This window comes from Halichoerus grypus, chromosome 13, assembly GCF_964656455.1.
Source record: "Halichoerus grypus chromosome 13, mHalGry1.hap1.1, whole genome shotgun sequence".
Classification (NCBI taxonomy): domain Eukaryota; kingdom Metazoa; phylum Chordata; class Mammalia; order Carnivora; family Phocidae; genus Halichoerus; species Halichoerus grypus.
The window spans coordinates 89113921-89136358 of record NC_135724.1 but is presented as its reverse complement, the minus strand read 5'-3'; the positions used below and the strand labels follow the sequence as shown (position 1 = coordinate 89136358).

Sequence of the window (22438 nt, the reverse complement as noted above, 5' to 3'; positions counted from 1 at the left end):
TAGGTTGAGTCCCCAGGAGGCCAACTGCACAGCTTAGGGACTTCCTGGCAGGACCTTGTAGGCGATGAGCATCCCATCCTGGGAGGTGGTCTAGCAGCCCTCTAGGGTGGGCATTGCCGAGAGCATCCCCATCCCCAAGAGCTCTGAGCCTGTGCTTGTCTCTGGGTGGATGGCCCCATCCAAAAGCTCAGGGACCCCCCCCAAGGGCAGCCAAGGTGATGTGGCAGAGTCAGCCCCAGACCCCTAGACCCTCCCTCTGGCTGGCTGGTGGGTTTGCAGGGTGGGGGCAGGGGGTACCCCCCAGTACCCAAGGCCATCAGCCCCCTCCCGCTGCCCCCACAGAGCCCTCCACCTCCGCAGCTGGGTCTCCCCTCCCCTTGCTCTGTGCTCTGGCTCAGCATCCTGCCCGCCCTCACCCAGGAGCCTCTCCCAGGGTGCCTGTCCACAGGAGCTGCCTGGCTCACACCCAGGGGCTTTAAAATTTTGTTTTGTTTTTGTTTTTTTTGGTAAGATTCATATAACATAAAATTAACTCTTTTAAAGTGAGCAATTCAGTAGCATTTAGTACATTCACGACGGTGTGCAAATAGCACTTCTGTCTAGTTCCAGAACATTTGTATCACCCTGACAGGAGACCCTGTACCCAACTCTGGAGCTTTTTTTTTTTTTTTTTTCAATTGGGGTAAAATACGTGTAACAGAGTTTACCACTGTAACCATCTGTAAGTGTCTAGTTATGTGGCGTCGAGCACATTCCCATTGTGCAGCCGTCCCCCCCATCATCTTCAGATCTCGTTGCTATCTCCGCACTGACGCTCTGTCCCCACACAACACTCACCTCTCCCTCCCCCGGCCCCTGGCACCCCGTCCTGCTTTCTGTCCCTGGAGATTTGACTCTTCTGGATGCCGTGTATATGTACGTGGAATCCTGCAGCACCTGTCCTTTCTGACTGGCTAGTATCACTCAGCTCAAGGTCCTCCAGGACCATCCACGACATAGCACATGTCAGAGTCTCCTTCCCTGTGAATGATGAGAACATTCCAGTGTGTGGATAGACCACACTGGTTTATCAGTTCATCCATCAATGAATGCTTGGGTTGCTTCCATTTTTGGCTATTTTGACTCCAACCCTGGGGTTTTTTGAGAGTCGAGTGAGAACAAGTACAGAGCCAGGGTTCTGACTGGGCCCGTCACATCTCCAGTGCACGCACCCATCCCCCTTAATCTGTAATTAGCTCAGGTCCCTGAGCCCAAGCCCCAGGGGAAGGATGATCATTCCAGAATGCCCCCCCCACACGCACCTGTACCTTCCTCTCTGAGCCACACTACCTTTGCTGCCCATCAGCCCACATTTTTATTCCTCCAGAAAGACCAGGACACAGCATGCTGAGAACCTCAGCCCTTGCGGGAGGCTGCTGGCCTCCTGAAATTCTGACTTGCTAGGTGACCTTGGGCATGTCTCTCCTCTGAGCCCTTGCCTCTCATCTGAAGGGCACTGATCTGAGCCAAGGAACTCACATGGGGACTTGTGTCGGCTACTCACGAGGGGCTGGGCTCCTCGGAAATGCGCCCAGATGACTGTGCCCATCCTTTGTCCTGCTGTCTCTACGGCTAGCCCCATCCCCTGGTGTATTCTGTCCACAGGTATTTGCTGAGCACCTGTTTGCGGCAGGATGGGGGCCATAGGGGGCTGCCAGCAGAGGTGGCTTTAAGCAACCCAGAGGGATGACCAGACACGTCAGGAAGGAGGGCAGGTGTCACCCTTCGTATACGTGCCTAGGGCCCCAGTGTTATCTCATTTAATCCCACCCACCCCTGTCAGGTGGGCGATCGGGTAAACTGAGGCCTGAAGTGGTTGAATGACTTCCTTGAAGACGAAGCTTGAATCTGAACTTAGATCTGTCTGGTTCCAAAACTAGTCTTTCCCACTGCGTCTTTTTCCTTCCAGCTAGCCTTGTTTGTTTGTTTCCTGCCACCTTTTTTTTTTTTTTTTGCAGGGTGGGAGGATTGTGCTTGCCCCCGCCGCCCCCCACTTCCCCCGTTCCTGCTGTTCAGTTCAGGGCTGTTCAGCACCTCCTCACTTCCCACCCTGTTGACATGGGGCTGTTGCTGGGTTGGTTTTGTTTTTGACCTAGTCAGCCTGGCAGGGAAGTGGCGGGCTGTGTGCAGAGCTTCCCAAAATAGCCCCAGGCTCCCCGCCAAAGATAGAAGAGCCAGACTGTGTGCGATGGTCTTGGGCCAGTAGAGGATGACTCTGTTTCCTGCACCCAGGCACCCCTTCTTCTTCTTGGCCTCCCCTTGGCCTCCCTTGCCCTGTGCCTCCCCCAGCCCAGGTCACCGAATGCCACTTCCCACACCTGTGCCCCCTTAGGAGGTTCTTCCCCCCAGAGTGCCGGGCCCGGATGGCTTTGTTATAGCCTGGGGCCTAGAATCAGGGATTCTCATTTCCTCCCTATGACTGACTTGTTCCATGACCTTGACCAAGTCCCCGCCGCTCCCTTGGCTTCAGTCCTCCTGTTGGAGGTGGGGGAGGCCCATCTGCACACCGCCTGGCGTTATCGTGGGGGTGGGTGAGAGAGTGGGGGCAGGGGACCCAAACGGGCAGTGGGAGGGTTGGTAATAATGATCTCAGTGAGTCATCTCTTCTAACCCTAACTGTTTGGAGCATGAGGATGCAGTTCAAAGGGAGGCGCTCCGTTAGCAGGGCGGTTCCAATACCGTGTCACCTCATAGCAATCATGGCAGCCGTGGTCATCGCTTGGGTGTTGTGTGCTGGGCATTTTATGTCCCACTGTCCCTTCATCTATTCCCCCTCAACTGCCCTCTGAGGGTACATGGCACTGGACCTAGTTTTATAAGCATAAGAACTAAGGGTCAGAGAGGCGCCTGGGTGGTGCAGTCGGTTGAGCATCCAGCTCTTGGTTTCGGCTCAGGTCGTGATCTCAGGGTCGTGAGATCGAGCCCCGTGTCAGGCTCTGTGCTCAGTAGGGAGTCGGCTTGAGATTCTCTCTCTCCCTCTTCCTCTGCCCCCACCTCTAAAAATAAATAAATAAGTCTTAAAAAAAAAAAAAAAGAACTGAGGGTCAGAGATTTCGAGTAACTTGCCAAGCCCAAGTGAAAGGGGAAGCCATGAGGGGAACCCTGTTCTAGCTTCAAAGCCTGTGCTCTGTCTTTGATGTCTCACCCCCTCCTCCAGGCTAAGCCTGTTGCTGCTCTAGGCTTTTCTCTCCAGACCCTGAGCCCAGCCAGATCAGCCAGAAGGTTCTGTGTATATTCATATGGAAAACCTGATACAGGACAGAAACCCAGGAGGGCCTTACCTCAAAAGAGAGCCCTGGGGACGTGGGGGCATCTCTGGGACTGAAAAGCTGCCCCGTTACAGCGGCTCTTTTTATTTTGGACATTGAAGCAACGTCACAGAATGGTCAGCAAGCATTTCGCAAGGACCACCGTGTGTCAGGCCCTTGGGGGCACATGCATGCACCCCCCAGAACCTGGGGAGGCCCCACTATGTAGACTTGGCAGCTGAAGAAATGCAGCTCAGTGAGGAAGTCAGGCCACGCCGCCAAGGCCGCCAGCTCCTATGTGGCAGGGCCAGAGCTAGACCCCAGTCTGTCTGGTGCTCTCACTGCCCCTCCAGAATCCAGAGACTAGGAAGCCCACGGCCGCCACGCCCCAGCCCTATTCCTCCTCCTCGCCCCTTCCTCCTCTCGTCCAGGTGCAGGTGTCTGTGGCCGCTGGGGCTACACGGGGCTGGGTTCCATCCCTAAAGCAGGGCTCCCATCATTGTTTGCTGATGCGATTATATTTACACACATTTCTCTGTGTGTTTATGTGTGCGCGCAAAGCTGTCTTTGGTTTGTGACTTGCACTGTGTGCCCTGGGGTCGGGGCCTGGCGAGTTTTGGGGGCCGGGTGTGTGTGATGCTCATCATCTGGCCTGCATCGGCTGTGGGATGAACCAGGGCTGACACACAGTTGTTTCCTGGGGAAGAAACGCTGAAATGCAGAGCCGTAATTCCTTAGCCTCGATTCCAGAATCCAGCAAGCTCAGAAAACCAAACGTTTTTTTCATAACTCATTTGGCAACAAAATCCCGCCTGAACTGAGGTGAGGCTATTTATAGTCCAAGTGAGGCTATTTATAACCTTTATGCAGCCTATGTTCCCGTATTTCCCTGCAGAAATGTCAATATATTTGGTTATTGGATGCTGTTGAACGATGCAGTGGTACCCGTCTAAATGCAGGGAGCTCTGAATTCTTAAATACATCTGGCCCGGAGGGTAAGACCTCTCCTTTTAGCCTTCTGCAAATAGCTTCTGCTTCCAGGCACCCACAGTGTCCCTCCCCTGGGATTCCTGGAGCTGAGGGAGGATGCCGCCCCAAGTGCCTGCAGGAACCCCCCCCCAGCCCCACAGCCCACGCCACCAGCAGCGCCCAGCAGTTAGATGGTTCTGATATTACCGTGGGGAATGGAGTACATCTTTATTGACAGGCACGGCGTCTCCACGCTTATGTCTGACCCCCCCGCTGGATGTATCACCACCTCTCTTTACAGATGAGTAAACGGAGGCTCAGTTTTAAGTATCATATCTAGGGCAGAGGTGAGAAGGGGAAGTGCTGGGGCTCCAACTTGCCCTTCCATCCCGCTGCCTCCCTGGGAGGGAGTCTAGGGACACGGCAACGTGTCTCCCTGGATTTGCAGCCAAAGCACGTTGAAGTGGGAGGGAGGAAGCATATGGGGACCCAGGTGCACATGCAGGGGAGTAGGCAGATGCGAGTCAGGCCCCTCCCTTGGCAGGGAGGAGGGAGGGGGAGAAGCAGGAGCCCCTCTGCTGCTGCAGGGCCTCCCTTGGGACCCCCCGCCCACCTCCTGCTGTAATCCCGGCTGCTCAGGCCCTGCTCTAAGAGCACCTGCGCCGCCTCCCACCTTGTCTGTTCCCAGCAGCTGACAGCCTGCCCTGGATCTGCTCCCGCCCTTGGGGTTTCTCTGCAGTACTCACGGAAGCCCGGGTGCTCAGAGAGAGGGTGCAACTTTGCCTAAATCCCATCTGCCCACTGTTCTTGGGACCGCCTCCCCCACAACCTTCAGGGGCTCCCTTGTATCTGGGCTTTGGTGGGCTCTGAAGCCCCCAAGGGTCCAGGCTCCCCAGCGTGCAAGCTCTTTCCCACTCCCATCAGTCATCCTGCGACAACCCAAGGACCCCTCGCCACCTGCCACAGAGTCCTGCCTCAGAGCCTTTGCTCAGCCTCTTGGCCGCTGGAAGGCCTCCCCAGCCCCCACCCGAGGCACGCCTGCCCTGCAGCGCCTCGCCGCGCAGTGAGAGAGTGCGCTGACGGTCAGAGGGACCCCGTGATGGCTGCAGTTCCCACCTCGACAGAGCTGTCAGTGAACAGGCCTCAGAGCAGATCCCTGGGGTAGTCCGTACCCACGAGCCCCACCACTAGGGGCTCTCTTGCCGACCCTTGTTGGGTCAGAAAGTTTCTCAAAGCTGCTATGGGCTTAAAGAAGGCAACTGTGACACATTGTAGAGAGCTCTGGGTTGAGAGGACAGGACTCTGGGCTCCAGTTCCTGCTCTGCCCTCAGTCCCTAGAGGGAGGGGAGGGATGGATGGTTGCAGATGTGAGGCATGATGGATGGATCCATGGGTACATAGATGGATACATGGATGCACGTGCGGATGGGTGGATGCATGGTCTCATGCATGCATGCCAGATGCATGGGTGGATGGATGGATAGATGCATTGATGGATAAATGCATGGATGGATGGATGAACAGATCAACTCCCAGCCCTTCTCTGGGCCTCAGTTTCTCATCCATACAATGATAGTGTTGGGTTACAAGTTCTCCTTCAGTTTCTGAGCTCTGTGATTCTGTCCGTGTCAACCTAGCACCCTTAAGAACCCCTGCCCCACCCCGGGCACCTATAAAGCACCCACACCTGTGCCCGGGGACTCTGGAACGCTTTCTTGGCTCTGCTTTCCACTTGCCGTGGGCGTTCCCTGGGCCTCGTGACCCTGGCCTTCATCCTCTGCCCACGCGTGTGCCGCTGGTCTCTGTATCCACACGTCTCCAACTGGAGGTGTAGCTGTGCTTTCTTCTGACCTTTGTTTTTGCAGAGCCATTTGTTTATCTGTGGGAGGGCTGTATGTCTGTTCGGGAGGAGCCGCTGAGGGATCTGTGGGTGGAAGTGTTGTGTGGAAGGGAAGAGCGCCCCCTGAAGTTGGACAGCCCTCTGGTGGCAGCAGGCCCTGGGGTCCACAGCAGATGACACACGGCCCCCGTCCCTCTAAGAACTCAGAGCATTATGGTAGCATTATGCACAGTGACACCCCCTCCGTGCGCCGAGGGCTTGGCGGACGGAAGGGCAGCTGTGGGCCAGGGACGGCTTTATCAGCAAGGCAGATGATGTTAGGGCTCGGCTCCCTAGGCAGGGTGTCCCTGGGGAGGTGGGGACCCAGATGATGGCAGCAAGTGAAGACACCGAGATTGGCCCGGGACCTCGACGCGTGGGGTTGTCCGGTCTTCAGCTCCTGCAGGAGCTCGAGCACCAGGATAAGGAGGCTGGGTGTTCTCTGGTGAATAAAGGTGAATTCTTGAAGGTCTTTAAGCAGAAGAGGGACCCAGTCAGTTCTCCTTTCTTACAGTCTGTAAAGAAACAAGGGCTGAGTTGGAAAACTCACCCCTGACTGGTGCGCTGAGCCCTCAAGGCCTCATGGTTGGGATAAGGAGCTGGGACGCTGGCTCCCTGAGAAAGGGGCGGCTGCCAGCACTCGGACAAAGAAGGGAAACTGATTAACTGGAGTTTCGCCTGACTTTTTTTTTTTTTTCCCTGAAAAAAAAATTTTTTTTGGAGATATAATTCATATGATATAAAACTATGTTAACAATTCTGTGGCATTTAGTACATGCACAATATATTAGATTGTGGTCGTGTGACCACCACCTCCATCTATTCCAGAACACTCTCATTACCCCAAAAGGAAACCCCGAAGCCATTAGCAGTCACTCGCCATCTCCCCACGCCCAGCCCCTTGCAGCCACTGATCTGATTTCCTTCTCCATGGATTTGCCAGCTCAACATCATCACGTCACCGGAATCACATATACATTGAATGCCAGGGGCCTTTTGGCCTGATTTCCGTTCTGCTTTGCACCCCCCCATCCCTAAGCTCACCTGTACTTCGTGCTCTGTGGCCCCCAGGCCAGCCTCGTGTCTGACCAGACTGTAGCTCGTAGCCTTGCACCGGTCCAAGAGGGAAGTTGAAGCAGATTCCATGAACAAGTTAGTCAGCAGTAAGCTGGACCTGCTGGAGAAACAGTTCTTCCGCCCTCATGGGGCATGGATTCTGTGGAGGCCTGTGAGGCTGGGATAGTACCTCCCCCGCCCCAGCAGAGAGCACAGACCCAGCTCCAGAAACCACAGTGCTGCAGGTCACGTCTGGGGCCCAGCTTCCCTCCTGGCCTGATATGTGCCCACCACTCCGTCTTGTAGACCCTCTACCAGGACTCAGGCTAAGTGGCTCAATGGCCACCTTGTAATGAACCACAGGGGAGGTGGCTCATCGACTCACTGCCCCCCCACCAAGACTGCTCCTTGGAAGATCCCCAGAAATGACCCAAAGCACCCCCCCAAACTCTCTGACCATTTGGAAACACCCGGGTTCTTTGTGCCCTGCCATGCGCCTTGGCCGGTCTTCTCCCTGCCCGGAATCCCTGACCCCCGCTTGCCAAGGATTTCTAGACGTCTGCAGGGCGCCTTGTGGCGTGCCCAGCACTGAGTGAAATGGACGTGGGCACTGCCCTTGGGCCTTGCAGTTTGGGCCCAGAGAGTGTAATGGTGTGGGAACAGAAGGTGAGGTGCTTGTCAGGGGGGACCCTGGGCACCCAGCTTCTCCTGGAGTGGTCAGGGAGGGCTCATAGAGCGGGAGCTGGTTAGGCGAAGTCTACGGGACCCTTCGGGGGTTTGCCACGTAGACCAGGTGGGGAAGGGCTTTTTCAACAGAAGGAGCAGCAAGTGTGAATCGCAGCAAATGCTTGAGGCAACAGGGAGGCATGTCCCGCCGTGTGCCAGATGCTGGGGACTGGGTAGAAGCTGTGAGCACTGCCCTGAGGACTTCACAGCCGGGGTGCTGGGTGGGGGGAAGGGGGGAGGCTGCCTGCGGCAGGGCTTCAGGGAACAGCGAGGAGAGCGGCTGGAGCTGGAGAATCGGGGCGGCCAGGTGGGAGGACCAGAGAGGTCATGGGCAAAGCACGAGGACCTTGAGGAATGTTCTGGGAGCAGGGCCTCTGACCCTGGAGGGAGCTGTCAGATGTGATCAGATGCACTCTGACAGCTTCTAGGAAGATTTGGGGGGGACCCAAACTGGAAGCGTGGGGAGCAGCTAGGCAGCTGTTCCACCGCCAAGGTAGAACAGGGACAGTAGGCGGGGCAGATAGAGTCCCTGGTTCTGCGTGGTGATGTGAGACCCACGGGGAGGGACCCCAGGTGGTGCCTGGGGACCTGGTCTGCATGCTGGCCTGGTTCTTAGCCCCGTGAGACCTTGGCTGAAGTGCCTGACCCAGAAGGCCCAGCCTTCTGTTCACTCTTCTGCAAAATGCTCGAGAGGAGGGACGAGGAGCGTTGGTTCACACCCATGCTTCCCACTTTGGGGATCTGAGGCTTCAGAGAGCCTCAACTTCCCAAAGCCAGCATGCCTTCAGGCCGCCCCTGCCCAGTCTCCCCTCAAGGCCGAGGGCTAGAGCTCAGTGAACAGTGAACTCCCAGATGACAAAGCCCTGCGGGGGAAGCTTTAATGCATGCTCCACTCTCTGCTTGTTGGCCTCGTTCTTCATGAAATCCTGGGGGAGCAGCCAAGTGCATGTGACCCCCTAATTGGGCTGAACGTGGAGAGAGCCAGATCTCGAGGCCTACTCTTGGTTACCACCAAGGAGGCCTGGGACATGGTCCAGGGCCCCACAGGATTGGGAGAGGGCAGAAAGACTTCCAGCCTTTGTCTGCTAACCCAGGAGGACTTGCTGGAAGAGGGGGGCAGGTCAGTTCAATTATTTCGTGCTTGGCATCTGGCTGAAGGAGGCAGCAACACAGAAGCCAGCCAGGCCCGTGAGGGCACCCTCCAGGGCTAGGGGCTGCTGTGGCATGGTCCCTACGTCTGTCCACTCAGGTGAAGCCTTCCCAGTGAGCAGCTGGCACAGAATGCTCTGGAGCGGCTCTAAATCGGGAGCTGGTCTCCCAGGCAACGTGAATGCGAGCTATCAGCCTGTACTCCTCCACCTGGGTACCCAGCATTGCCCAAGAGCTCCGGCAAAGTTCAGCTGTTAGCTCTCCTTCCCAGACGAGTCAACTCAGGCCAGGCTTCTGTGACACATATGAGTGGCCGAGCTCAGCCTGATAGTCTTTCCTTTGACGCTCGACAACCACCCTGACCTGAGGGGCAGGGTCTGGGACTCAGTCCTTGGGGCGCCTCAGAGCTGACTCAAGGAAGCTTGACGGGGCTTGGGACTGGGCGATGATGTTCCAAGAGCCAGATGGACCTGGGGGCAGAGGTGGTGTGAGCTTAACACCACAGGGCAGAGCCCCCGGGAGAGGCAGGGGCTGCGCGATGGCTAGCGGGGGCATGGACCTGTCATAAAAGGTGCCCCTCCCTGACTAACTTCTCTCCATTTCTTTCCTTCCTGCTCTCGTACTGCTCCCACCGACACCTCACAAGCGTGTATGTTCAGATCTGTCTTAAGATCGTCTTATTAGCGTACAAGGACACTTCTGTAGACAGAGCTTGTGGGGAGCCCCCGGCACTAGTTCCCCCTGCCCTGTGTGCTCCTACAGGGGCGGGGAGCAAGGTGAGAGTGGCTCAGGGGTTGGGCAAGAAGGAGATTTTCCATCTAGGATCTTGAAAGGAGGGGTCTGGTTTTGAGGTTGATCAGAAGATCCCATAGCCTAATCTCCCCTCCAAGTGGTCCAGAAACATGTGACTCTAAGCAAAGTCTACTGATGTGTGATTAATTTACAAACAGGCGTGCAGAGCAGGACATTGAGTACACAGGAGCCCGCCGTTCCTGCAAAGCTGTGTCAAGATGTCACCAAGCTCGGCTTTATTTTAGTACCAAGTTATCCTATCTGTTGAGCACCAAACTTGCTCACGCGCCAGGTGGCCGAGCTGGTGGCATTATCGCCTTTGGGAGGGGACAAACCTTTGAGGTCGTTCCAGGCCCCATGCAGGGCGGGGAGGGGGGCAGCCCAGAGCAACTTCCCAGTTTCACAGAGAGTGTCCATGTTTCGTGGATAAAGTCTCCACACGATGAAAGGTTGGTGCGCGTCCAGAACACTGGACTCCCTGTCTGCCTATGTTCTCCCACGTCTGCCCTCCACCCCAATCAGCTGCGGCCTTCCCCTAACCAGATGACCTCCCCACAACTCACGTGGACTCAGAAGGCAGATTGTGAGATTGCAGATGACTATACAAAGAAAAACACCTTAGCCGATTTGAAATTTTTAATCATTCTTGACCTTGGGGTGGAGTGAAATTTATTGTAATGCCCTTCTGGAGGAGAAGGTTTACTCAGCAAGTGAAGAACCATGCAGAAGGTGAAAAGATGATGCATCACCCTACGATTAGTCAGGACTTTTCTGGTGGTGAATAACAGAAGTCCAGTTTGGGCTAGCTCCAGCGAAAGGGGGCCCTGCTGGGAACACTCACATCACCATAGAGGGAGGACAGGGCAGCCAGCCCCAGCGGCTGGGGTTACAGATCAGATGCCGCCAGGACTTGCACTCATGCTCAGCTCCATTGAGGCCCGTGTGCCTGGGTGCACAGAGAGGACGTAGCGGCTGACACCTTCCTTCCTTTGCCACCGGGGAAAGGACCAGCTCATGTTCTCTTTGACGCCAGGCTTAAAAAAAGGTCCCTGGCATTTTAAGCAGAGGCAAGATCACAGTCTGCAGGTTGAGGGCACACTGCAGCCTTCTCTTCTTGCTCCAAATCCCTCGATGTGATAGAACAAATATTATTAAATATCCATGCGGGCAAAGAGATGCCTTTGGTGCATAAGAAACTATGAGGAGTTAGCAAAAGATGGGGTGAAAACAGAATGAGACTGAGGAAGGAAACAATGTTCAAATTGTACCCAGGAGGGAGAGAGGATTCTAGGTGTGTTCCAAGCCTGGATGTAACATATGAGGACCCGGAAGGGGTTCTTGGGTGATCTACACAGTTGGTAGGTAAATGAGGAAGTAGAATGAACACAGCTATCGAGTTTCTTCTCTTGTTGGGGAAGGAGAGGTGGACCCTAATTAAATCTGGGCACTCCAGAGAATTATATGTTTAAGTATGTGTGTTTAAATATTTAAAGAGGACCCCTGGAACAGGAGTCAGCAGACTATGGCCTGCAGGTCAGATCTGGCCCACATTCTGTTTGTGTAAATAAAGTTTTATTGGAACACAACCACACCCATTTGTTAGTGTATTTTCTGTGGCAGCTTTCCTGCTATAGTGGCAGAGCTGAGTAGTTGCAACAGAGACTGCATGGCCCACAAAGCCTAAAATAAATACTATGTAGCCCTTAATGGAAAAAGTTTGCTGATCCTATTCTAGAAAAATGAAAATAACACAAAACGTCTAATGCAGTATAGGAAAAAAAAAGATATATCTAACAAAACAAAATGAATCCAATAAAGAGCAAAGAAGAAGAAAGGAAATACATATAGTAAACAGAAAATGGCAAGAATTAGACTAAACATCAGTAAGCACAATGATTGAGAAAAGAGACAGTCTCTCAAAATAAGCTAAAAATTTTTTTTAAATGAAACTGAAAAAGAAAAGAAAGAAACTTAAGAAATTTGAAAATAAAAGGATGAGGAAAGAAATCCCTCACAAACAGCAAAGAAAGCAAATGAGCAATGTTAATATCAGATGAAAGAGAAGTAAAATGAACATATTTTAGGGATCGAGGAATTGCTTAAAGTGGTAAAAGGAATATTCCACTAGGAAGTTGAAGTTAAAAGATGTGGACTTTCGTACTTAACGATGTAGCTTCAAATATGGTAAATAAAAATTGATGATATCATGAGGAGGGAAAAATGACAAATACAGAGTAACAATATTGAGCTTTGAAAGTCTCCAAGATGTCTACATAGATGTACACAGATGATAAAATTGTATGGAACGAAATACACACACATAGCACACATGCAAATAAGTACAAGGAAAACTGGGGAAACATGATTAAAATCTGTAGATTTTATCAGTGTCGGTATCCAGCTTGTGATATTATAGTTTTGTAAAATGTTACCATTGCGGGAGACTGGATAGTGTGCAAGCGATCTCCCTGTATTATTTCTTACAACTGCACGCGAATTGACAAGAAAAGTCCTTCAAGAAGAACACATCAGGTACAAAAAACTGAATAACTCTTAGGTTAGATGAGGGAGTCAAAGTGAAAATTTTAAACTACAGTATTTTATTTTTATTTTTTTTTAAAGATTTTATTTATTTATTTGAGATAGAGCGAGAGAGAGAGCACGAGTACGGGGAGAAACAGGCAGAGGGAGAGGGAGAAGCAGACTCCCCACCAAGCAGGGAGCTCAATGCGGGGCTCAATCTCAGGACCCCGGGATCATGACATGAGCCAAAGGCAGATGCTTAACCGACTGAGCCACCCAGGCGCCCCTAAACTACAGGATTTTAAATGAAGAGCAGTAAGAGCACTGAATATAAAAACCTATGGAGTAAAGCCAAGTCAGTACTCAAAGGACAATTTGTAGCCCTAAATTCATTTATTAAGAAGCAGGTAAGACTAAAAATTATAAAAAGTATTGAAGTCTGCTTTCAATTCAGGAAGCTAGAAAAATAGACTCAGAGAAGGTAAAAAGATATTGTTACAAGTGAAGTCAGAAAACGGAGTAGCATTCATCAATAATTCTAAAAGCTTGTTCTTTGAAGACTAATTGAAGAGACCCAACTTTGGCAAGTCTGATTTAAAAAAAAAAAAAAGCAGAAGGCACAAACAAACAAAAAAAAGAGAATATAACTACAGAGGAGATTTTAAAAAGAAAAGACTATTATATGCACCTTTATGCCAATTAGAAAATATAAGTGAAATGTAGGACTTTCTAAGAAAATAAAAACTTCCAAAATTGGCTTCTCAAGAAAATAAATTTGCCCCTAAAATGGGGATAAAATTTCCTAAACCTTCAAGAAATAGATAGTCCTCATGTTACGGAAGCTGTTTTGGAGAACAGGAAAGGTGTTCTGAGTCCTTTTCCAAGTAGCCCTGATATCAGAATCAGAGGATAACTCAGCCAAACTACTGGCCAGTCTCACTTCTGAATAGAAACCTACAATCTTTCCGGGACAAAAAAAAAAAAGCAAATTTAATTCAGCCAGATATGAAAAGAATAATGCAAGCATGACCTAGTATGACCTAGCAGGATTTATCCCAAGAATAGAAGGAAGATTTAATATTTTTAAAAAAAAAATTTTCATCTAATTTACTATATTGACTATTGGCTTTTTTTTTTTTTTTTTAAGTAGTTCAGTTGTTCAAAATTAGGACCATTCTCCTCATAGAACAGACAAACGCATGCCCTTGGCTTGCTGCTGAGGGAGTCCTGGGAGAACTCTGTCACACTGTTCTTTCCTGTGTCCTGTCCCTGGGGGCACAGGTGAGGCTGCAGGGGACCAGGTCCCCTTTATTGGGGTGACAGAAGGAAGGCAGTGTGCTGTAGTGAATAGAGCAAAAATTCTAAAGCCAGGCCAGGCTGAGAAGAAAATGTAGAGATTATAAGGTTCAGGCTGCTCAGAGAGGTTGCATACACCCAATGGAAAGAGTGTGGTTTGAATTGTGTCCACACACCACCACCCCCACCACCCCCCGCCGCTACCAGTGGATCTGTGACCTTATTTGGAAATAGGGTCTTTGCAGATGTAATCAAGGACCAAGGTAAGGTCCTACTGGAGTAGGGTAGGCGTCCTTATAAGAAGGCCATGTGAAGACACAGGGGCCCAGAGACACACACAGAATGCCACGTGGGCGTGGATGCCACCACAAGCCAAAGAATGCCAAGGATTGCAGGCAACTTCCAGAAGCTAAGAGAAAGGCATGGAGGAAGGGACCAACCTGACACCTTAATTTCAGACTTCCAGCCTCCAGAACCGTGAGCAAATCAACGTATTACTTATAGCCACCCAGTTTGGGGTTCTTTGTGACAGCAACCCCAGGAAACGAATACACTCATTATCTAGCCAAGGAGGAACAGAGTCGAATTGTGACCAGGCTGCGCCCAAACCACTGGGTCGTGCAAACGGACCGCTAGCTGGCGGTGGAGGGTGCTCTCACGTGGGCAGTAATGCAGGCGTTTGCTGAAGCAAACCTATATCCTCCCCGAAAGCACAGACCCTCGTCCTGAGTCTCAGAGGATTTCTACACATAACTTTCACAGAGAATGAGCAGTTCGGAGTCAAAAATAACCGAGCCTAAGAAGAGAGAAGGCAACCTGAGCCAGAGCCAGAGCCAGAGCCAGCAGGAACGATTTACAGCAGAAACAGACCCTCAGAACCTCAGATCCGGCAGTATTTGGGCAGAGACAGGAAAATAACCACGTCCGGTGCGTTTAAATAAATAGAAGGCATGGCTGAAAAACCGTGCAGGGAATAAAAAGCCATAAAAAATGATGAAGCAGGTTTGGAAAAGAACCAAATAGAACTTTAATAGGAGAGTAGTCATAACCGAAGAAAGGGTTCATAACTGGAAGCTAGACGTGAAGAAACCACCCAGAATACGACACTAGAAAGAGGAAGGTGTAGAGAAGATAAGACATGTGGAGAGAACACCTGACTTTCAGCCAATTAGAGTTCCACAGAGAGAAGAGAAAAATAAGCTACAGGCCATGTTTGGAGAGCTAATTGCTGAGAATTTTCCAGAACTGGTGGAAGACAGAGGTAGGAATGGGGAGTGCTTTGGAAAGAGGAAGGAGAATGTGGAGAAGTAAGTGAGATTCAGCTCATAAAAGATGGCTAATTCTTCTCTCAGGTCCTGGGCTCAGAGCTAGATTTCAGCCCAGCCCCCAGAATGACTCAGGAGATGCCAAACCCTTCACCCTGCCTCCTCTCCAATCTGGGTCAGTTCTTCCTACCCACTGGTTACCAATGGGCTGCTCCTGAGAACTGAAAGTTCCTTGTGCTAGGACAAGGTGTCAGTGAGGAGTGAACCTTGAGACTCTTGAAAACATTGCCCCAAATCAAGCAGGGTCCTTTCCCTGTACTGCCCAACTCAGGGGACTGCCAGTCCTGTAGTCCATGAGAATGTCACTTCTTAGAGTTGGGCAGTGCACAGCCTGTGCAGCTGAACTAGGCAACCCAACTACCTCTGATGCCTTCTTTTCCCAAGTAATGTGCCTGGGGTTTTCCAAGTTTAACTAGAGGTTTTTTGGTTGTTGTTTTTTTTCCTTTGTATTTTCTTTCCTCCCTCCCTCCCATGATGGGATGGCATCCATCATCACCGGGAGGATTTTATGGGGCGATGAAGGGAAGCTAATAGCTCTGCAAAGGAGAGCTGGGAAATTTTCCAGGCATATAGTGTTCCCTGGCAGCCCTGGGAGGATGGCTGTAAAGGCCACACTACTCACTTAGTGAGACAGAGCAGGGCCTGGGCAGAGTTGTACAGACGTGAATTTGCGTATGCACACATGCACACTTCCCCCTGGGGACACTGGCTGGGCCTTTTGGCCCAGGATCCAACCAGGCCTGCTTGCCCCCTACTGAGTTGAGCATTTGGACCCAGTTGTTGGTGGCCTCAGCTGCCTGGACCCTTGCTTACCCAAGGGCACAGTAGATCAAGCCCTGGATCACAGGCCAGGAGATACAGATTCTCGAATTGTTCTCTCCGGCCCTTGACTCACTGTGTGGCCCCATCAAATGACTCAGCCCCTCTGGGCTTTCCTCTACCCACCTTTCCCTGGCTACTTGCAAGCATTGACCTTCTAATGAGGACGTGGCAGCCTGGTGTGATAAACTGTAATGCGCTGTGCACATCTGAGAGCGAAGGTGATTGGGGCCACCCGGCGTTGCAGGATCTCACTCAGGGCCAAGCTTGTCTCTTCCAAACACCCGCCTCCCGCACAGGAAAGGGGCTGGGATGGCCCCAGATGCCCCCCATGCTCTCTGTGGAGATCAGCATTCAGCCCTCTGTCTGCCTGAGGCTTATGCCCCTGCACACAACACACTCTGGCGGGGAGGCAAGTCTGGCTCTCTGAACAGTCTGAGTCACAGACGCTGTCAAGAAACTGGGTTTGTTATTCCAGGGATGTGGCAAGGATCGTGCGCTATTCTTGGAGAATCTTTTAGTTGCTCTGAGGAACAGCTAACAGAGCAGTTTGTAATTAGCACTTTGGCTGCTTAGTGGCATTATCTGCCTGAGGGGGGGCTTGGGGAACATTTACCGAGCGAACCTTCTTGAGTACCTACTAAGTGCCAGGCCCCTGTTGCCCAGAATCAGAGAATGTGAAAGGGCTGAATGGGACGGATGTGCTGTAATTTCTTCCGGCCGTGAAGGAGGCAGGCGAGGTCCCCGGGGGGGGGGGGGGGGGGTTGCCCGCGCTGTCAAGGAGCGAATCCGATCACTCGGGAGCGTGGTGAGCTGTGGGGGTCCTCCACAGAGGGGCGCGGCGTCTGGCCCGAGGCCCAGATCACCACAAGGAGCAGCTGTGTCGAGGCTGGGGTACCGGCATTTAACAGGCACGGCCGAGGCCAGACTCAGGAGCTCGCCTGGCTTACTCCAAGAGAACGAAACATGCTGGGTGCCCAGAGCAGGAATCTCCTTCCTTTTTAAGGATGAGTACTATTCCCCGACAGGTCTTTGATGACTCAGGCGATGTCCGTCTTCTTGTGTGGCCGAGAGGCTCCCTGGGGCTCTGTCTTGGTCCCCTGGGCCCCTAGGTCCTGGTATGGAGCCTGACATCTGGCCCTGGTATAAGATTTCTTGCTGGGAGAGGAGGTTGGAGGAGTTTGTTAGACTAGAATTTAAGGACCTTATCTGCCAGGTTATGAGGTTGAGATTTTAACCTCAATAAATCATCCAAATGGCCCCCCCTTGGCAATGCAGTAGATTTGGGCTGGAACCAAGGAGTCTGTATTTTGAAAGAAATAGCAACCTTTATTTCCAAGATCAGTCAGAAACATTAAATTAAAACCAAGTAAATACTCTTGGATGGAGTTTACGTGGGTTTTCCCTTGGCTCCAAGGTTTGCATTCACTACAAAGTAATCCGAAAGAGGGGGGAAAAAAAGTATTTTTCTAAATCATGCATCTTTGAGGGGCACGTGTGTGGCTCAGTCAGTGAAGCGTCTGACTCTTGATTTCGGCTCAGGTCATGATCTCAGTGTCCTGGGATGGAGCCCCGCATCGGGAGTCTGCTTGGGCTTCTCTCTCTCCTCCTTCTTCTGCCCCTCCCCCTGCTCATGCTCTCTGTCTCTAAATAAGTAAATAAAATCTAAAGAAAATAAATAAATCATGGCATCTTTGTAAAAAAGTATTAAAGCTATCCTGTTTGCTCATATTGTACCTGGATTCTGATGCAGCCACCACGAATCCATCAATAGATATCTCTGGCCTTGAACACACCACTTACATGTTTTGTTCTTCCAAAAATGGGGTGCACTTGTCTTTTCCACCTTGGAAGATTAATCTGAAAAAGCAAGAGCATGAAGCAAGAGCTTTTGTAAACCATAAAATGCTATTATTCATGCCAAGGGTATATATTTATATAAATTGCTGTCCATTTAGATGATGATTATTCAGTTCTTAAGCTATTTCCATCTTGGCTGCACGGAAAGACAGACTTGACTCCAACACTTACTGAGTCATGGGGGGACAAGGTACCTTGATGACATGGAGTCCTGGCTTCCTCAGCTATGAAAATGAACATAATAGCCATGAAGTAGAATATTATTCTGGCATAAAAAGGAAGGGGGTACTGATCCATGCCACAGCATGGGTAAACCTCAAAAACATGATGCGAAGTGAAAGAAAGCCAGACAAAAGGCCACACACGGTGCACAAGTCCATTTGTGTGAGGCGTCCAGAAGAGGCAAGTCCGTGGAAACAGAAAGCAGACTAATGAGAGCCAGGGAGTTGGTGGGAGAGAGCAGAGAGCGAGGGCTAATGGGACCCGGGCTTCCTTTTGGGGTGAGGAAACGTTCTGGAGCTAGGTAGTGGTGATGGTTGCACAGTCTGTAAATATACTAAAAACCACCGAATCAGACACTTTAAAAGGGTGAGTTGTATGGTATGTGAATTATATCTCAATAAAACAGATGATGAATGGGGGCAATCTATCTGACGCAAGGCATTTGTGAGGGTTAAGTGACTCCTAATTTATTTGGGTAGCCTGACGGTGTAACATGGTTGAAGGGGTTTATAAGCCAAGAGACCAAGCAGAAGGTCTGGTTTGCCATGTGCCGGAGTGTGGGGTATGACGAGACCCTGGTAGGGCCTCCAGGAGCGTCAGCGTTGGGTGGACTGGACATTTCCTCCTGCGTCCTCCTCACGCTATGCATGAGGGACTGCTGTGCAGGGAGGGGGGCGCTGCTAAGGCTCTGACCGCTCAGTTGCTCTACAATGTGTATCTCTAAAGCGTACTCCAGCTGGTTACTGGGATCCAGCAAGTTTGGGAGCCGTGGTTTCAGGCACTACAGGGAGCTGTGGGGAGCTTCTCCGAGCTAGAGGACTTTCATGCTCCACTGCACCTGAACCCCACTGGGCTGTCGCAGCTGCAGAAGGAATCGCGGGGCATTAGGCATGCGGTAGGCTTAAGGGGGCAGGACTAGGGACACCAGCTCCTAAACTCCAACATGGGGTTTGTGCCCCTCCAGATTTGAGGTCAGCCCCACAGGGCTACTTGCAGGCTGCACAATACCAGCTGTGTTTTTTTTGGAAGAAAAAACAAATCATAATTTGCAGCTGATGGCTGATCAGCTTGGAGCGAACTTGGAATCTCGCACACAGTCGGCTCGGAGCTTTGTCGGTGGGTGGCTGAGCAAAGAGAACCTCGTCCAGGCAGAAATCTATTGAAGGGCAGTGCTACCTGCCTGTCTCCTGCACGCGCTCCATCAGTGGGTATCAAATGCAGGAATGGACGGAGGTCTAGAGGTGATGAGGACTGAGAATTGGCTTAGCCACTCGGGCTTCAGAGGAATGGGGAGTGCGATGGTGAGCCTGACCAGTGCAGTTGCGGTGGGGTGGTCGGTCAAAAAGAGAGTGGGAAAATGGGACCTGCAAGTATAGGTAAGTCTTGAGAGGATTTTTGCTAGAAAGGGGGAGCAGAGAGAGGGGGTGGTACCGAGAGAAGAGAGTGGGGTTAAGAGGGCCGTGGGATTTTGTTTGGTTTTTGTAAACTTGGGAGCGAGCGGTTCCTTGCACGTTTGCGTGCTGAGGGGGCGGGGGTCCAGGAGAGAGGCACAGATTGATGGCAGGCCCGCCCCCCATGGCAGCCACCAGGAGCAGCAGGTGCAGGTGGGCTGGTGGATTCGATGGTGGGAATTTGAGGAGAGACAGAAGGGGACCCTTGAGAGGGTGTACGATAGCCACTGGGAGGCGCAGGGGCTGGATCAGCGTAGCAGGCTTGCCGGGCGCTGGGCCCACCCAAGGTGTGCGGTCAAAACCGAGCCCAGGCTGGCCCGGGAAGTAAGCCCTCAGCCCCGTTAGCTGCCATTGTCACTGACGTTTACTATGTTATCATCACACCATCGTTATAACAAGTGGTCGTCACCAGTGGTGGTGAAATCCCAGCTCTGCCTCTCAGCGCGCTGGGCGCCCTAAAGCTTCTGTTCCCCCGGTGGGTTGATGAGCGGAGGCACTCCGGGGCAGTGTCCGCAGGGCAGCCCCGTGCCAGGCACCAAAGTCACCGGAACCCCACCCGCCGGGAGGTGCGTCCCGCCTTCAGACATCTGGGGGTTCCCCCTTCTTCCACCCCAGGAGCTGGGGGATTCTCCCTAGAGGGGTGCTCTTCTCCACGGCCAGCGTGCTCTAGACGCAGGTCCTTAGGTGAGTGACGTGTGCTCTGCTGACAGAGAATGATCTGGATGTTGCTGCCGCTGTGGTAGCACCTAGCCAAGGCAACCGGGGGCGGGAGGCCCCTGAGCACGCCCCCGCCGACCGGGCCAGCCCGCACCCGGGCTGCCGGGCAGGGTCCCTCTGGGGTTGTGTTTCCCTTGTCACATCTCAGCGGTGTGACAAGGGCAGTGGCACTTGGCTTGTTTGAGCTGGACTCCGTGCCCGCTGTGGGGAGCACCCCCGGAGGCCAGTGTGGTGATGGTCACAGTAGGAGTGACCAGCAGGGTCCCTGAGGGGCAACGAGTAGAGAGCAGGAGGGGAGTTCTGGCCGGAGCATCTGGGTCTCAGTTTTAACTTCCTCACCTGCAAATCTCCTCTCCCCTTTTCCGGACAAGGAGGGTCGGAGCTTGCAGGCCTGGCAAGGGAGTGGGAGTCAGGAATTTGGGGTGCCAATCGCACTTGGCTTGTGGCTGTCCTTGAGCACGGCAACCTACCTTCTCTGGGCCTGCTTTGCTCTCAACCACAGCGATGAAAAGCTCTCCCACGGAGCCCCCTGGCTGCCGTTTGGGTTGAGGTGTTGCAGAAGAAAAGCTACAAAACCCTCAAGCTTTTTCTGAGGATCCCGCCCCCTGACAGGTCAGTGCATGCCCTGCGGTGTCCCCTCTCCATCCCATGGCTTCTGATGGCCAAGTCCTGTGGTGGCTTGGCAGTCTTCCCCAGCCCAGCACTCCGGGCACACAATGATGAGATTTACGGCCTTCCCTGGGATGTTGGTGCCTACAGGGGGGCCCAGGGCTCTACCAAAGTCCCTCCATAAGTCTTTGTTTCATTGCTCAGGCCAGGCAGGGGGTGAGGCTGGGTCCTCCAGCTCTCAGGTCTCAGTCTCATTTATAGGGTGACCGTTGGACTGGAGTTGCCTCCAGAAAATTTTGGTTGAAGTCCACCATCTACCAGCTAAAGATGGAACACTCTGGAGTCAGGGATTGGAACGCTCCCCCCACCCCAGCTCCTTCCAGCTCAGACTTTCCTGGGGGATGTGCCTGCCCCTGCTTTGACCCCCCCATGGGACAGAGAGACAGCTGATGGGTGCTGACTTCATGCATACACCCCCCCATCCCTGGTGGGCCTGGTCCCTGGGGTACAAGGAACTGCTCCTTTCCTCTACGCCCTCCCCATTCGTCTGGAGCTAGCCGTCCCCTAGATGTAGGGGGTGGGGGCAGAGCTGCCCACGTGGGGGCAGATGAAGTTCTGTTACCCACTTCGGCCTCTGATTAGGGAGGGGCCTGCAGACTTGGAAAGCCAAGAGCAGAGGAAGAGGGCTTTCCTGGAGGACGTGGAGGAGAGACCCAAGAGAACCAGAGGGGATGTTCCAGACACACCGGAGGCTGCCTCGGCCCCTCTCTCCCCCGCCAGCCACCCTCCACGCTGTCACAGACGTCTAGGCAGGCTCCGATGGCCTGGCTTGGAGTCGCTTCCAGACCTAATGGCCAGAATGCAGCTGAATTGCGTTTGGACAGATTCCATCCTCCGCTGTCTCCACACAGCCTCGCTCCTAAATTCCATCTGTGACGTCAAAGCCCAGCTAATCATGGAAAAACAGATTAAGTTCAGTAAACTCAATTTTCTTCTTCCCCTCCCAGTCCGGGTGTCTCGCCACGGCCTTTGCTCAAAGAGTGGTCTTGCCTACCTGCTCGGTTGCGCACACTTTTGAGCTCAAACCCAGCAACCCGCCAGGCTCTACCAAAGTCCCTCCAGCCTGGCCACCCCAGCCCCTTTCCCCCCATGATGCCTGGGGGTCCCTGAAGCCCAGGGAGGCCCCAAGACGTGTCCTGACCTTGACTCCTCAGGCAGAACCCGGTGTTTCTGGTCACCCGCAGGCTCCTTTTGTCTTCCTTATATGGGTCCTGATGGGACAGGCTGACTGAGGAGGAGGGGGGTGACACCCCTTCCGGCTGGGCCTTGTGCCTTGTCCGGGGCTGGGCTCAGCCCTGATTCCTCCCTGAGCACCATGCCAGGTGGCTCTCGCTCTGACATCATCTGGCCCGTGGGGGCTGGGGTCCTTCCTAAGGTCATGAATACAAGGCTTCCGGAAAGCCAAGTGCCATATCGGAGGCTCATGGGAAGGTCCATCCCTGCCCTTCCTGGAGAGGGCCTGGGGGGAGGTGCATATGGGTGCGTCTTGGGCACAGTGGTCACTCAGACTCCTTGCCCAGCTTCCTTCGCAGAAGGGCCTCGGGAGACGTGTGTTTTTCTTTCTTCCCTCTCACTGCGCCAGGCACCGAGAGCTGCCCCGTGGAAAGCAGTAAAATATAATTCTGTCTAGAACCCATCACAACTCCAGCGGGGATGGAGATGAAATGTGTGTCTCGCACGCACCCAGGCAGCCAGAGT

The 22438-nt window shown here is 52.7% G+C and overlaps 1 protein-coding gene and 1 long non-coding RNA gene across 11 annotated transcripts in view; one reads left to right on the top strand and one right to left on the bottom strand.

Moving 5' to 3' along the window:
• PITPNM2 (phosphatidylinositol transfer protein membrane associated 2) overlaps window positions 1–22438 on the top strand; it is a 132892-nt gene that overhangs the window by 67891 nt on the left and 42563 nt on the right. The gene's annotated exons all lie outside the window — the stretch shown is intronic.
• LOC118528190 (uncharacterized) lies at window positions 17130–21930 on the bottom strand. Its single transcript, XR_004913512.2, has 3 exons — window positions 21882–21930; window positions 17559–17681; window positions 17130–17467 (listed from the first exon to the last, which is right to left on the bottom strand). It is a non-coding gene; the product is annotated as an uncharacterized LOC118528190 (long non-coding RNA).